The sequence below is a fragment of the Copadichromis virginalis genome, linkage group LG5 (assembly GCF_057382275.1).
Source record: "Copadichromis virginalis isolate Kocher_CV1m ecotype Utaka linkage group LG5, C_Virginalis_male_GT1.1, whole genome shotgun sequence".
NCBI lineage: Eukaryota > Metazoa > Chordata > Actinopteri > Cichliformes > Cichlidae > Copadichromis > Copadichromis virginalis.
The window spans coordinates 39,331,587-39,345,912 of NC_140622.1; the positions used below are offsets into that span (position 1 = coordinate 39,331,587).

General features: G+C 38.8%; 1 long non-coding RNA gene across 1 annotated transcript; it reads left to right on the top strand.

Moving 5' to 3' along the window:
• The first annotated feature begins 6,139 nt into the window (after positions 1–6,139).
• LOC146710367 (uncharacterized) lies at positions 6,140–13,977 on the top strand. The gene is made up of 3 exons (XR_014920599.1): positions 6,140–8,974; positions 11,902–11,985; positions 12,177–13,977. It is a non-coding gene; the product is annotated as an uncharacterized LOC146710367 (long non-coding RNA).
• Positions 13,978–14,326: the final 349 nt, after the last annotated feature.

A 14,326-nucleotide genomic window follows, 5' to 3' on the forward strand; every position in this document is an offset into this window, starting at 1 on the left:
CGGCTGTAATTGGTCCAGCCCAGAGTCAATCATGACCAATCCAGAGACTGACTGACTTCTGAAAACATAAATGTAATAAATAGAGTAAAGGTGAGCTATTATACTCATTTCTAGATCCATATTTTATTCTTAGACACTACTGGAACAGTTTAACATGATTCACAGTTCACAATGATCCTTGTGGTATTTCAGGAAGAGCTAGGACCCCAAATCCAGACTCATTGGCAGGTCTGAAACTTACAACAAACAAACTACCCACAGCGTTTTTGATGTGAAAAAGGCTGAGGATAGACAGGAGCTGTAAACCCACAGCAGACAGACACACCTGGCAACACAACTGAAACTCATCAGGGAAAATAAAACTGAGGAAAGTAAAACTGAACACTAAACACACTGAACAAGGATCACTAAAATAAAACAGGAAATCACTAACACAGAGACAAGAACTCAAACATATGAAATGTCCACAGAAAGACAAACATGGAAAAAAGAGACAAAACAAGACTGAGTGCAGAGAAAGGAAATACAAAGAGGAAGTAATAAACCGAAAGTCATCAATAACTAACAAGGATTAAAGGCACAAATAATGAAATCAGAAACCAATACCAGAGGCCAAAATAACTATAAAACACAAAATACTATTTATCAAGTTTATATTAGAAATATAATCAAACTCTTCAGCTTCTTCGCCCTCCATTTAAACCTGTCATTCAAACTGTGCAGTGGGACGTGGACCACAGAAAAATGTGAAGAGGAACTAAACTGAAGAGTGAACTCACTGTTTAATTCATGTTTTGTCTTTCAGGGGGACCTGTGATTGTGAAAGAAGGTGATTATGCCATTTTACCCTGTTCCTTCGGCACCAGAATTGAGTTTGTGCGGTTTGAGTGGACGAAGGAAGGAACTGAAAAGAAGGTGTATATACTTGATACTGGGGAGGGTTATAGTCCTGCCCTCTCAGATCGAGTCTCACATTTTCCAGATGATCTGAAGAACGGCAACGCCTCCATAAAAATAAATAAAGTTCAACTGGGGGACGGAGGAATCTACACCTGTAACTTTACAACCAAAGGAAAAACATTCAGGATTAAGCTTGATGTTGTTGGTGAGTGCTGTTATCAGCTGATTATTTACAGATGAAACAGTCAGCATGCACATCTGGGTCTCACCCCTACAGCACACCTGTAGTGATATTTGCAATATTTGGTGGACAAAACTGAGACCGTCCCATGTGCATGCTGGTCCTGCTCCTGTCTACTTATCAGAAATCTGACGCGCTCACAGAGTCGTCACTAAACTAAGTAAAATCTCTGTGACGTCTCAACTCTGTGAGGAACTTTACATCACACAGACCTCAGTGGACCTGTGGATGTAGAAGCTATGATCCAGTCTGATGCTCACATGTGTTTCTACAGCAAACTGAGATAATCCGGCTAAACCCCAAACATACACTGTATATAAAAGCTGGACACCATGACATCACTAACTGGTTAATGACGTCCTGTTATGGTATCTCAAGCTGACTGTTTCACCGTCCCCATTTTGGTGTTTTGAATTATCTTTGCTTTATCCTAATTTTCCTAATTATCCTAAAACTACTGATAACTTATTTAAACAGGTTTTTCACATTTGTGAAAGTGAAAGATTTCCTAAAACTAAATATAATATAAATAAATATAAGTGACTAATTCTGTTGCCTAAATCTGATTAAACTGTAACTGAAAAATATTGATCAAACAAAACAAAACCACATTGGTTCTCAGCACCTGTGTTCAATTTCAACATGTTTCTCAAGTCTTCCTGGACTTCCTGAAACGTGTACCTGCAGTTCTCTGGATGCAGCTGCAGTTCTCTTATAATTTATTTACAAAGATTCAGCAGAGAGAAATCAGTTCAGTTCATTTCTGCTCTGTTTGGGGGAACTCCCTGTATTATTGAAGTGGGGGTCGCCTTCACTCAGCATGACTGAAGAGTTTTAGGACAGAGAGTTTTGGTACTGCACCATCTGATCTCATAATGTCTCCCCCCAAAAAGAAAACACAACAGGCAGAAGACATGATTTTGTGCAATTTGCAAAGTAAATTGTGTGCTGCAGATTTTATAATTCACATTTGTGTGATTTGTTTAAATGTTTTCTTCCTAAAAAGTAAAATCTTACAAATACACATGCTGTAAGGCCACAAAACCACATCTGTTCACAACAGTTACAAAACTGACAGCAACTTCAAAAGAAGATTTTGTCCTGATGCAGATGTTTGTAAATCTGACCCTAAATGTTCCTTCTTTAAAATTCTAATCCTTGTAATGAAGGGATTTTTTTTACAGGCTGTTCTTGCTTATATGACCAAACATCAGAGTTAGGACAAATTGTGCTACATCATTAAGGACAGATTAATGTAAGGTCGTTCCCACTGTCAGCACACGCCTCTTCTCTTTTCCTAACTCCGTGTCAATTCCCCACCTTTCCTTGAAAAAGAAGTTAAAAATAGCAGCTATGAGGTGCTTTTGGAACTTAACCTCCTATGTGCATGCATTTTCCTGTATATGTCAATTTATCTAAAATTTGAGGAGTCTTCAAAAAAAAGGCAGAAAGAAAAGAAAATCTCTGCGAATGAAACTTTAAACACTGAATAAATATTAATTTCTCCTTATAGTTCAGACACACAGCTGTTCAAAGTGTGACTCACTGTGTGATTATCACCCATCCACCAGGATAAACCAGCCTCCAGTTTAAATGTTTAAGGATTTTTTTAATCTGTGACTGTGCTTTCTTTGGGGATTATAAAAAAACCCATGTCTAATATAGCAGGATAACACTTCTGAGTTTATTTTCATCAGTTTTATCTGTCTGCCAAATTGATGAGACCACAGTCACCTCTAACATGTGTGTTTTTTCTCCTTTCAGACTCCGTATTAACTTGTTAGAGCCTCTCAGTCATGTGCACTTCTGCATGTCTGTAACTACCAGGCTCAACTTTGTAATAATTTACAAACTATAAATTAGAAGTTTGTGTAGCTCCGATAAAACTTTAGGAGCGAATAAAGTCACGTTTTTTCAGCTTATTTTTACTCCCGGCTAAACTCAAACGAGCTGAAGTTAATTTGCGGGGTTTTGTTCTTTAAATCGAGCTCATGTTTGTCTTTTAAACATGTTTATCACTCCAATAAACGGCTTTTATCGGTGATGCGACAGGCTAGCAGTAAGGTTACTAACGATTTACTGCCGTAAATGAAGACAAGAAGTCACTTGGATGAGCGATGAAACGTTTCTCCCACTGAAAACGCTACGTCCAGGTGAACAGAATCAGCTTTGGGGGATTTACTTACTTGTATGATTGAGCACGCATCAAGAAATTAAAGAATCTGCTTTCAACAAGAAAATCATCAACATATAGACAGAGAGACTGTAACTTAGTCTAATGTGACTTGTAAGGGCTGCAGAAAGGTTCCAGATTTTACATTTGGCTGCAGGGTTCTTGAGTTTGAAAGTAGCTGAAATGTCATTTATTAGCACCTACTTTAACCTCCAAGGACCTGGTGTCCACATAAGTGGACATCACATTTTGGGATGTCTAGACCAAAATACAAACTTTTGCTCTACAAGGACCTATATATATATATATATATATATATATATATATATATATATATATATAACAGTGTTGGACAGGAATGTGTTATGCATCTACCGTAAATGTCGGGCTATAAGCCGCTACTTTTTGCACAAGCTTTGAACCCTGTGGCTTTTAGTCAGGTGCGGCTTTTCTATGGATTGTCCGTGATTTTTGTGATATCGTAAGACGATTTGTTTTGTGTGTTCCGCTGTTGTACGGCACTACGTTGCCTGGCGGAAGGATCGGGGTTCAAGAGTGGTATGTTAGTCACATGTCCGTCCGCCAGGCAACGTAGTGCCGTACGAAGTAGCGCGAAAAACAAACTTCAAAGTAGCGCTACGCGTTCAGCGGGAGTCGTGGATGATGAGCGGCGATAAACTTGCAAGTTATGCCCAAAAAGCAAGTTATGCCCAACTCCACCGGTGGATTCTGACAGCGTGGAAAAGTGTGAAAACATCCACGATCACCAACGGATTTTGAAGGGCTGGACTGCTGCATGATGGAGAGGAGGACACCGCCACGGCCCTTCTGAGGGTGTTCGACTCTGACACTGACAATGAGGATTTCTTTGGTTTTGAAAGTGACAACGAAGGAGAGAAGAAGAGTGGATGACGAAGCCATCCTGAGCCTGTTTGTATCCGACACTGGAGAAGAGGACTTTGGTGGTTTTAGTGCGTAGGAAGAAGAGAAAGATGGTGAATGACTGACTTTTCTTCTTGTTAAAGCTGTGTCACTGCACCTGAGCCTAAAAGGTAGTCCGAATCTATTTTTCTGGTGTGCTGTAGGCTACTGTTATGTACTACATGTGCAAATATGTACCCATAACTTGTTTTTCAAAATATTAATAAAAGTGATGTCTCCAAACAGCCATCTCTTTCCTGACAATTCCCTTTGTGCATATTCTCTTACATATGATGAGTCAACATTGAAACACCTGTGGCTTTTAGTCAGGTGCGGCTAATGTATGTACAAAACAGGATTTTCTCCTGATTTTAGCTTGTGCGGCTAATATTTAGGTGCGCTTTGTAGTCCGGGAAATACGGTAGATGCTAATGTCAGTGATCATATTAAAGTTAACAATTCTGTTTTTAATTGTGTCAGATATGTTCTTCTATTACCTGCCTTATGGGCAGATAGGGGGGGAAAAAAAGGAAATATGTGGCCAAAATATTTTTTGTCTGAAGTCGTCTTTGAGCTAGTTTCCAGATTTGCTGTTGGCTTTGTACTAAAACTTATAAACTAAAAGAAAACCCGTGTGTCTACGAATTAAGAAGAGGTTTGGGTCACTGAGACTGTAGCTTCTGGCTAGTCATTTTGAATAGGAACTAGGGGTGGGCGGTATAAACGGTATACGGTTGAAACAATATGAATTTGGCCAACGATAGAGATTTTAGGGGTGTCCAAATTCATAGGCTGCATCCTGCTGAGGACCTGGCCTTCGCGGTCTACGTAGGCCAGGTCTTCCGAAGGCCAGAAGTGAGCGGCTGTGAAATTGGACGGGCTAGCCTTCAGAATTACATCACGAGCTAATCATGTAATCATCTTGTCCTTTTTGGGTCTAATAAAACCCTTTTTTTTTTTTGAAGATTACATTTGTGCCTGTGTGTTCCTGGCTGCTTGGATCATGACAGTCATCTTGACATGTCAAGAGAGGTTTTATGGAGATGCCATCCTTCTGCTTTAGTGGTAAATCAATTTGGCAGTCATCGGCATAACAATGAAATGAGATCCCATGCCTTCTAAGGATGGAACCCAACAACAAACTTTATTTATATAGCACATTTAAAAACCAGTGGTGTACCAAAGTGCTTAACATGCAAGAGAGTAGGGTGAAGTAACAGGGAAGGATGAGGGCTATGGCAAGGTACCAAACATGCTAGCAGGTTGAATGGCATTAAAACACAAAGCAAAAGAATTGCATATAAAAGCATAAAAGAAAACGAAGTGCAAAGGATAAAACAATCAAAACAAATAAAAATTTTAAAAGTAATTAAGAATAAGCCGAAGATAAGAATAAGCATTAAGCTGACTAACAAGCAAGTGCTAACTGGAAGAAAAGGCGAGGCTAAATAAGTGGTTTTTAACCGTGATTTGAAGGAATGGATGGAATCAGACTCGTGTATAGCGATGGGGAGGTTATTCCATAAATTGGGTGCAGCCAAGGCAAACTTGCGGTCACCTCTAGTCTTCAGCCGGGATCTCGGCAGTACCAAGAGTGACTGGGAAGATGATCTTAGTGCTCTAGTAGGGGTGTATAATCTAAGTAGCTCAATGAGGTAGCTTGGGGCTATATTGTTCATAATTCGGAAGGTAAGCAGCAGGATTTTGAATTGAATACGATACTTGACGGGAAGCCAATGCAGATCAGGAAGGACAGGGGTAATAGAGACACGGCGCCCACTACCAGTAAGGAGACGAGCAGCCGCATTCTGAACAATTTGGAGTCTATGGAGGAGAGTAGAGTTAAGACCGAAGTAAAGTGAGTTGCAATAATCCAACCTAGATGCCACAAAGGCGTGGATAAGCTTTCCAAGGTCCCAAAGCGGAACATAATGTCTGGCCTTGCTAATAAGACGCAGTTGATGGAAGCAAGATTTAACAACAGAAGACACTTGTTTGTCGAACTTAAAAGAGCTATCCAAAAATACACCTAGGTCACTAACCGTGTCGGTGAGGAAACTGTTAAAGGAACCAAGGGCATCACGGAGTTGGTCACGGGGGACTCTGCTGTCAAACACGATAATTTCAGTTTTCCTGTTTAGAATAAGAGAGTAACCTGCCAGCCAATTTTTGACCTCATGCATGCACTCGCAAAAGCCGTACAAAGACATAGCGGGATCATCAGTTAGTTCGAAATACATCTGTATGTCGTCGGCATAACAATGATGTGCAATGTTATACTTCTCAAAGATTGCGCCTAAGGGGAGCATATACAGTAAGAAGAGCAGTGGCCCTAAAATTGAGCCCTGTGGGACGCCGCATGACAGAGGAGAAGATGATTCGGAACCGAGAAGGCTGACAGATAAGGTTCTATCTGACAAATAAGACCTAAACCAATTAAGTGCAGTGCCACCAATACCCACTACATCATTTAATCGAGAAATTAGAATATTGTGGTCTACTGTGTCAAAGGCAGCAGTTAGGTCAAGCAAGACAAGAACAACATGGTTACCAGAATCACATGCCAGAAGGATGTCATTAAAAACCCTTAATAATGCAGATTCTGTTCTATTAAGGGTTTTAAAACCTGATTGAAAAACCTCAAAGATACCATTATCATCTAGAAAATCTTTCAGTTGACTAAAAACAATTTTCTCTAAAACCTTGGAGAGTAAAGGCAGCGTGGAAATAGACCTATAGTTGGCTAAAACTGTGTGATCAAGGCCAGGTTTCTTAAGCAGTGGGTGCACTACTGCATGTTTGAAATTTGCAGGAACCACACCAGAAGACAGACTGCTGTTAATAATGTCAAGGACATACTGTCGTATGCTAAGAAAAATTTCTTTAAAGAATTGTGGAGGGAAAGGATCCCGAGGGGAACCTGTGGGCTTAATATGGTGAACCACATCCTCTAAAGTGGAGAGTGTCACAAGATCAGACTGAGTGAAAACAGCAGCGTAAAGGACAGAGACAGAGGGGTCAGAGTTTGAAAACAATGAGCCGGGAGTTTGCTATTCTTGCCAGCTCAGATATTTGAAGTTTACACAGCTACATTCTCACCTGAAAATATGTTAAAAGTTTATTTTGCGACCCAGTAAGAGTAATATTAAAAATAAGTAGCTGCAGTAGAAGTAGCCATTGTTGGAAACTGGAATTGGCCGGGCCAATCTGGGATATGGTTTTTCAATTTTGTTGTCCGGGTGGAAAATCAGGAGAAATTCGGGGGAATGGTGGCTCCAGGAGATTTTCTTACTGAAATCTTCTGCTGCTGTTTTTAAAGTTTCCATGTTACCAGGCTGTAGAGGGCTCTGAAGATTTAAACAGTTTTAGATCCATGACACTCACAGTCTTATGTTAAAATGTCAAAGGACAGCATTATATTTTTGATATTAACAGTAACTCTGGGCCTCTGTGGAATGAGCAGCTGATCTCGTCTCTGTCTAAAGATGGATAAAGAAAACTCAGGAGTGCTGAATCATTCAATAATACAGACTATTAGAGTAACAGGTGTGTAGCATCGCTAGCAACAAGCCTCCAACACAGTGCGTATGCTAGCGGCTAATCTAGCAAACGAATTAACAACAGAGTGATTTTAGAACTATAAAATGCTAAGCTGTGTCTTTTTCATAACAGTGACATGTTTGTATTTACCTTAATTAAATGAGTCGTCAGTCGCAGTAAAGCCATCAGCAGATAAACTGCAACAGCTGGGCTACTTAAAAAGTGTAGGAGGGCGTGTTTGCAGTCACGTCCAGCAGATGTGTGGGTGAGAGTGTGACACAGTTGCTCCACCTCAAGTCACTACTGCACAGACTCTGGCTCAAAAAATGCAAGATGGCAGCCTCCACAAGCGGGGTATTTTAGCTTCATTTTTGCACAATGGGAGGAAGTGCTCTCGCATCGTCCATTTTTTCTACAGTCATTGGCTGAACAAGGGATATAGGCTAAGGCCACCATGTGCTCGCGGTCCCTTCTCTGGGCCGGGGCCCAGAAACGCTATCCTGGGCAGGGTTTTCCCTAGATTTTTCACTCATAGGGGTCTTTTGAAAGTTCACTGTCTGGTCCCTTACCCAGGACCAATTTGAGAGGGGAGATCCTACCAGAGGGGGACTTCAATCTCTTTCAGTCCCGCCTTGCTTGACAACTGATGCAGCTATAAGAGCAGGAGTGAGGCAGTATGAAGGGACATGACAGAGAGACGTCTCTGAAAGACTGAAATGACACACACACACACACACACACACACACACACACACACACACACACACACACAATAATCTCATGAATGCAAATATCCTGTGATGGATTTAGAAAAAGCTGGTGTGATTTTTGTGGCTGGCCTTCTCACATATGTATTTGCAGGAGTAAAAAGAATAATATTTAAATAAATAATGCAAATGTGATTTACTAATATTTTCAGCATGCAGTTTGTTGTTAATTCCACAAAATTTACTTGTCATGGTTGTCATAGTTTCTTGTTTTATTATATTTTTTATGAGCCTCCAACATCATTTCCTTGTGTATTTATTGTTGAATGTATATTTTGGTCACTATTTCAACCGTTTACACAATTTTATCCTCAATTTTCTCAAATTGATTATGTTCTCTGATATTTATGCATCTTTGTCTGCTACACTGTTATAAAAAGAACCTTTTGTACCTTTTTGTTTCCACAGAGAAGAGTGACTCTGCACCACAAGGTAAAGTCCAGAATCCTAATGTTGATTCATACATTACATCATTTGCTTGATGTCATTCACAGGTGGGCAGTCAGCAAGGTAAACAAACACAAAGTATTAACATTAGGAAGCAGCACAGTGAGGAGATCATTTAGGAAGAACGTGAAGTCCTGGAAAAAAAATCAGAGTTTATAGACAATCTGGTAATTGGTGAGGGGACAGAGACGACTGTATAAGAACTTGACATGGAAAAGGAAGAGCCTTAGCCTTCAGACAATAATTCTGATGGCTAAAGTAATGATCCAATCATATGGTTGGAATAGAGTTAGAGTGACGTCAGTTTAGGTTAATGCCAAAAGCACATGAGGATCAGACATTAGCGCCCTAATGTTTGGAGTATTAAACACTAATGTGAGTGTGATAAAAGACAATGTTAACAAATATTAATAGACAGTGATATCAAACCTGGCTGTTGTCTAAACAAAGTCTGATAACAATGTTTTTGTTGTGACAGTAGTTTGACACAGTACAGAGCGAAAAAGCAGAAAAAGCTCATTTAGTTTTGCCAGTAGGTGGCAGTGTTGGCTTAGACAAACAAGTGCTTCCAAAGTAATCTCTTACAAAAGTAACACAGGCCAGTCATGGTAATGGAAGGCGACAGTAAAACAGAACTGCTGTTTCTGTATTCTCTATTTACTGGAGCAGTCGGACATTTACCGATGTGACACAGTAACTAAGTCGTGTTTGGTGTTCATCCAACATCATACAGGTCAGGTGTGAAGATTTCAGGTGGAATATTTTGTAATATTGCAGCTCTTCACTGGATAAATCCTGAGCTCTTCTGCTCATGACAGAATGACGGTTATTACTGAAGTAAACTGATTGGCGGCCACGTCTGCAGCCTGTTTGCAGTTCGGACACAAGCATGTTGCTGCATGTTGTACTGTGTGTCACAAATAAAATTTGACTTATTTATATATGAGTAGCACACTGTTAGAAGCTCATTCTGCAATTGCATCATCACAATAATTTGTCTAGTTGAGTAAATCTGTCCCAAAGCCTTTGATTTACTCATATTTTCCTGCTGTGATTTAGTGCACTCGGATTTTAATGTGTTGTTAGTAACCTTTACAGCACAGTGTAACTGGGGGTCATTTATATTATTAAAAATTTGATTTGCTCCAAATTCCATCATTCATCCAGCTCAAAAGATTTTTAATAGATTTCAGACACTTCTGTTTGGTCAAAATATTAGGAACACCAGTTATTATAGTTCAGTGCTGTGTGACACATCAGCATTTACTGACTTCAAACAGGTTTAGATTATCCTGCAAAATCCAAGTGTCAGAAAAAGCTGAACACAACAAATTTAATCAAATTCAAATGAGTAAAAGATCAAACTTTATGGTGCTGCAGTACCAGCGTCCTGCAAACATGTACTTTATAACATTATTTTTGCAGCCCAGTTATTTAACAATCAAATTTAAATTTCAGTTTAACATTTATTTATTTAATGCAGCTAACCTGTGAGCTCTCTGTAAGCAGTGCTTAACTCTGTTCTATAAAGCTTTTTTTTATTTTTTATTTCAGTTGTAATGTTTATTTTATCTTCCCTGATTTGAAAGACATCAGGAGGTCAAGCACTGTGATGGCATAGTGTGTTACTCAGTGTTATTCAGTGTTACTGATGCAGTTAGAGGACGAAGGTGGAGGCAGCGTGCAGGGACATTAAACCTGAAAGTGAAAAAATAACTGTTGAGCCAAATGTACCAAAATCTCACTGAAGGTTTTAGCTGTAAAACAGCTGATCAGACAAAAGAAACACTTTTCAGTCTCAGGGGATAAGAGCAGTTACACACTCTAATATGAGGGAGATACAACTTTGTTTTCAGAATCAGAATACTTTAATAATCTCCAAGGAAATTATGTTATTTCATTACTTATTACTTATTACTTAAAAGGTCAGAGGGTGTCCTAGTGTTTAATAATTTATTATCTTGAACACACTCTGTAGATTTTTGACTGCAGGATAATATAAACCTGTAATAAACCTTTAATTATTTCCTCTGTTGGTTTCAGTGAGGTCACAAATATGTTTGTGCAGATGAAGCTTCCACACAAACAGAATCAAGATAAAGTCAGAGGTTTAAGGTTTTAAAGAGAAAATGGAAATGAAAGCAGCAAATAAACTCTACAAGTTCAGATTTCTAATTTAGGAAATAAATCATCTTCGTCTGAAACCAGAACACAGAAAACAAACTCCTTAAATTGTCCTTTAGTTTTGTTAACCTGCTGATGAAGATGATCACAGCTGTGTCTTTGTTAAAGAATAACTCTCAGCTTTTGGTAAATATGTCAAACATGTATTCAGGAAGGGTCGCTTCACTGCACTCTCTTATAGTTTAGTTTGAGAGTTAGAGCTCAGTGCCAGTGTGTTCATCAGGAGAGCTAACAGTTTTTCAAAATAAAGCTGATTGCAAAAGAATTCAGATTTGTGTGAAGTGTTAGTGTCTAAAAACAGGTTTAATCCCAACAGCTTAAATTAAATCTTTAATTCAGTGGTTCATTTTACACACAGCGTGTTTTCAGCCTTTATTTATTCTGGATTTTTCTACAGGATGATAAAAAGAGGTCATATTAAAGTCAGTCTATAAAAATGTGTTTTTAGAAGTAATGTCAAGGAAAGGAGGCTCAGCAGGAGGAAAGCAGGAGTCTCTGAGCCGCAGCCCAGAGATTCAAACATCCTTCATAGAGGAGGATGCTCCAACATCATCATCCTCACAGCTCAGAGCAGAAACAGAACCAGCCTGTTAGCTGTGGAGACGAGCAGGAGGAAACAGGAAGTTAGATCCATGCTGACATCACTGAGCTCGCTGGTTAAACCTGCTGTTTGTTCCTGACATGCAGTCACAGTCTGAGTTACACCAATGTTTTCTCTTCTGTTTCAGGGTCTCCTGTATGGGCTGCCATAGTCATCAGTGTTCTTGTTGCTGTTGTTAAAGTGTGAGTTAAAGCTTGCTTTTTGAAGAAAGGTGAGTTTTACTGATGTACTATATCAACATTCATCATTTGTTGGCAGGAACATCAAACATTCTTTACAACTCCCTCATGTTAGATCTTAACCTTTGATTTATGTCAAAGAAGATAAAGACTTTGTTTCTATTCACTCAGTGTGTGACCAGTGTAGTTGTGTTTCTTGAATATTTTGACTTTGTTCCTCCAGGTTCACAAAGAAGAGAAAATGGCCGCTCCATAAATCTCACCTCCGAACGATCTTAAAAAGTGTGAATTGGTCATATTTGAAACCTGTTTTTGATTTTTGTCGTTGAAAAAAAAATAGAAAAAATACCATTTTAAAACAGTCACATTTCCATCATTTCAACTTTAATTTGATCATTTACTGATCTCAGTGTTTCCTCTCCTGCTGCAGTTTCATGGCTCCTCCTGAATCCTTTCCCATTTTCAGTGTGCAGCTTTATAAATAATTCACTGAACAAAGTTTCTCTGAGGTTCATGTTTTTCATGAGGACAGTGATGGTTTGTTTTGATCATAACAGATTAAAATAATTGGAACTCCAAAAAATTGTCCCCTTTGAAGACGTTACAGTTTATTATCTGGATCAGTAAAAAGAAAAATAACGAGACAAGCAAATTTAAAAATGGCCCAAAGCAAAACATTAACTCTAAATTCAGGATTTATTAAAGTTTCACGTTTCTATTATGTTTCATATTCAGTTGAAAGCTGTCATGTAAATGATGAAGAAACATTTCAGCTCATACTTAACTCAGTCTAGTTAAACATGTGCACTCATGTTTTACTGTAAATGAATATTTAGCAGATAGAAAAATTATGATTTCATTTTTAGAATATTTTTACTTGCGCTTAAACTCTAATATCATATGTTGTTTTTGGTTCAGTTGATTTTTTTTTTCAAATTATATTTTTGCTGTCAACTGTTGATGTACTTTTTTATATTTATGCCATTTAACAGAAAGCTTAAGAGTGCACAAGCCTGAATAAAAAACTTTTGCGACTGTGTGTGTGTGTGTGTGTGTGTGTGTGTGTGTGTGTGTGTGCGCGCGCACGCATGTATATGCGTCACTAAATGTTAATAAAGTGAGAAGATGTTTTACTGTTCTAGTCAAATTCCAGAATGATTCTTATTTTGCAGCAGCTGTGCTTTGATAAAAGACATTTAGCTACAGATGGAATGTCGGTGCAAAGCTAAAGTGTTGCTCAGGATTAGCAGGAAGCTGTTGCACTTCAGTGTTTTTATCCTGAGCTGGCCGAGGAGATCGATGGGTGTTTGTCTCTAATGTGTCAAACTAATATCAAACATGAGATTGAATAAAAAGTTGACTTTTTGTTCAATCTCAGCCACTTTTGTCATTTTTTTCAAACATTTTGGCTGTAACTAGTTTAACATCAGTATGAATGTGAGGTAGAAGGAGCCGTCAGTCAGGAAACAACACTGTGCTGAAGAAACATGCATGAAACTTTTTTTCACATATTTGTTTCACTGTGTGCATTTGCTGGTTCAAATATGAACGACAACAAACAGGTGATCATCACTGGGGGAGGATCAGTGGATTTGTTAAATGTCGTCACAGAGAATGTTTGTTCACACATGATGGCAGATCCAAAGAGAGGAAACATCTTTCCGAGCTTGTCTCCACATGTGGGGAAACTTCTCCTCTCATCTAGTATGAATCAAAAGTGCAACCAGCTGTTTTTCAGCTTGATGAAGTTAAATATTGTATTCACAGCATCAACATCATGGTTCATGTCTAACTTATACCGCTTGGTAGTGAAGGCCAGGTGAAGCTTGTAAAAAGGGTTCATTACTCTTTGGTGACATCTGGTGGACAAAAATATGAAGAGCAGCTTGAATCTACAAGTAAAAATGAAGTGCTTTGTTATGATGGCCCACTCTATGAGACGAGTCTGTGCGTCCGCTGTGGTGCTTTGCACATGTGAAAAAATAATGTGTATTTGCTAAATAAACCTTCCTTGTTTAAACTTACATGCACCGGGCTGTGGTCTCTGCTTGTTTGTGACTTCTCCTTGTTTGTAAACATAACAAATAAAAGATATATTATGTATAATTATGTAAACACAATCTTATAATCTTAATAGGTTGGGAGTATGCTTGTACTGTGACGTCCTGCCTCCACACTCTAACTGTAACCCCAACCAGTGAACAGTTACATTTATATATAAAATACTGTCAATTTTATGTATATTTTATTTGACCTCGATGACGTTTTCATGGAGGTCAAGGAAAAGTGAGTAGGAGAGTAGATGAGGACTTAGGAAACAGAAGAGCTGTGTGCTGAGAACTGGACCAACCTTACGCTCGTCTCTGTTAAATA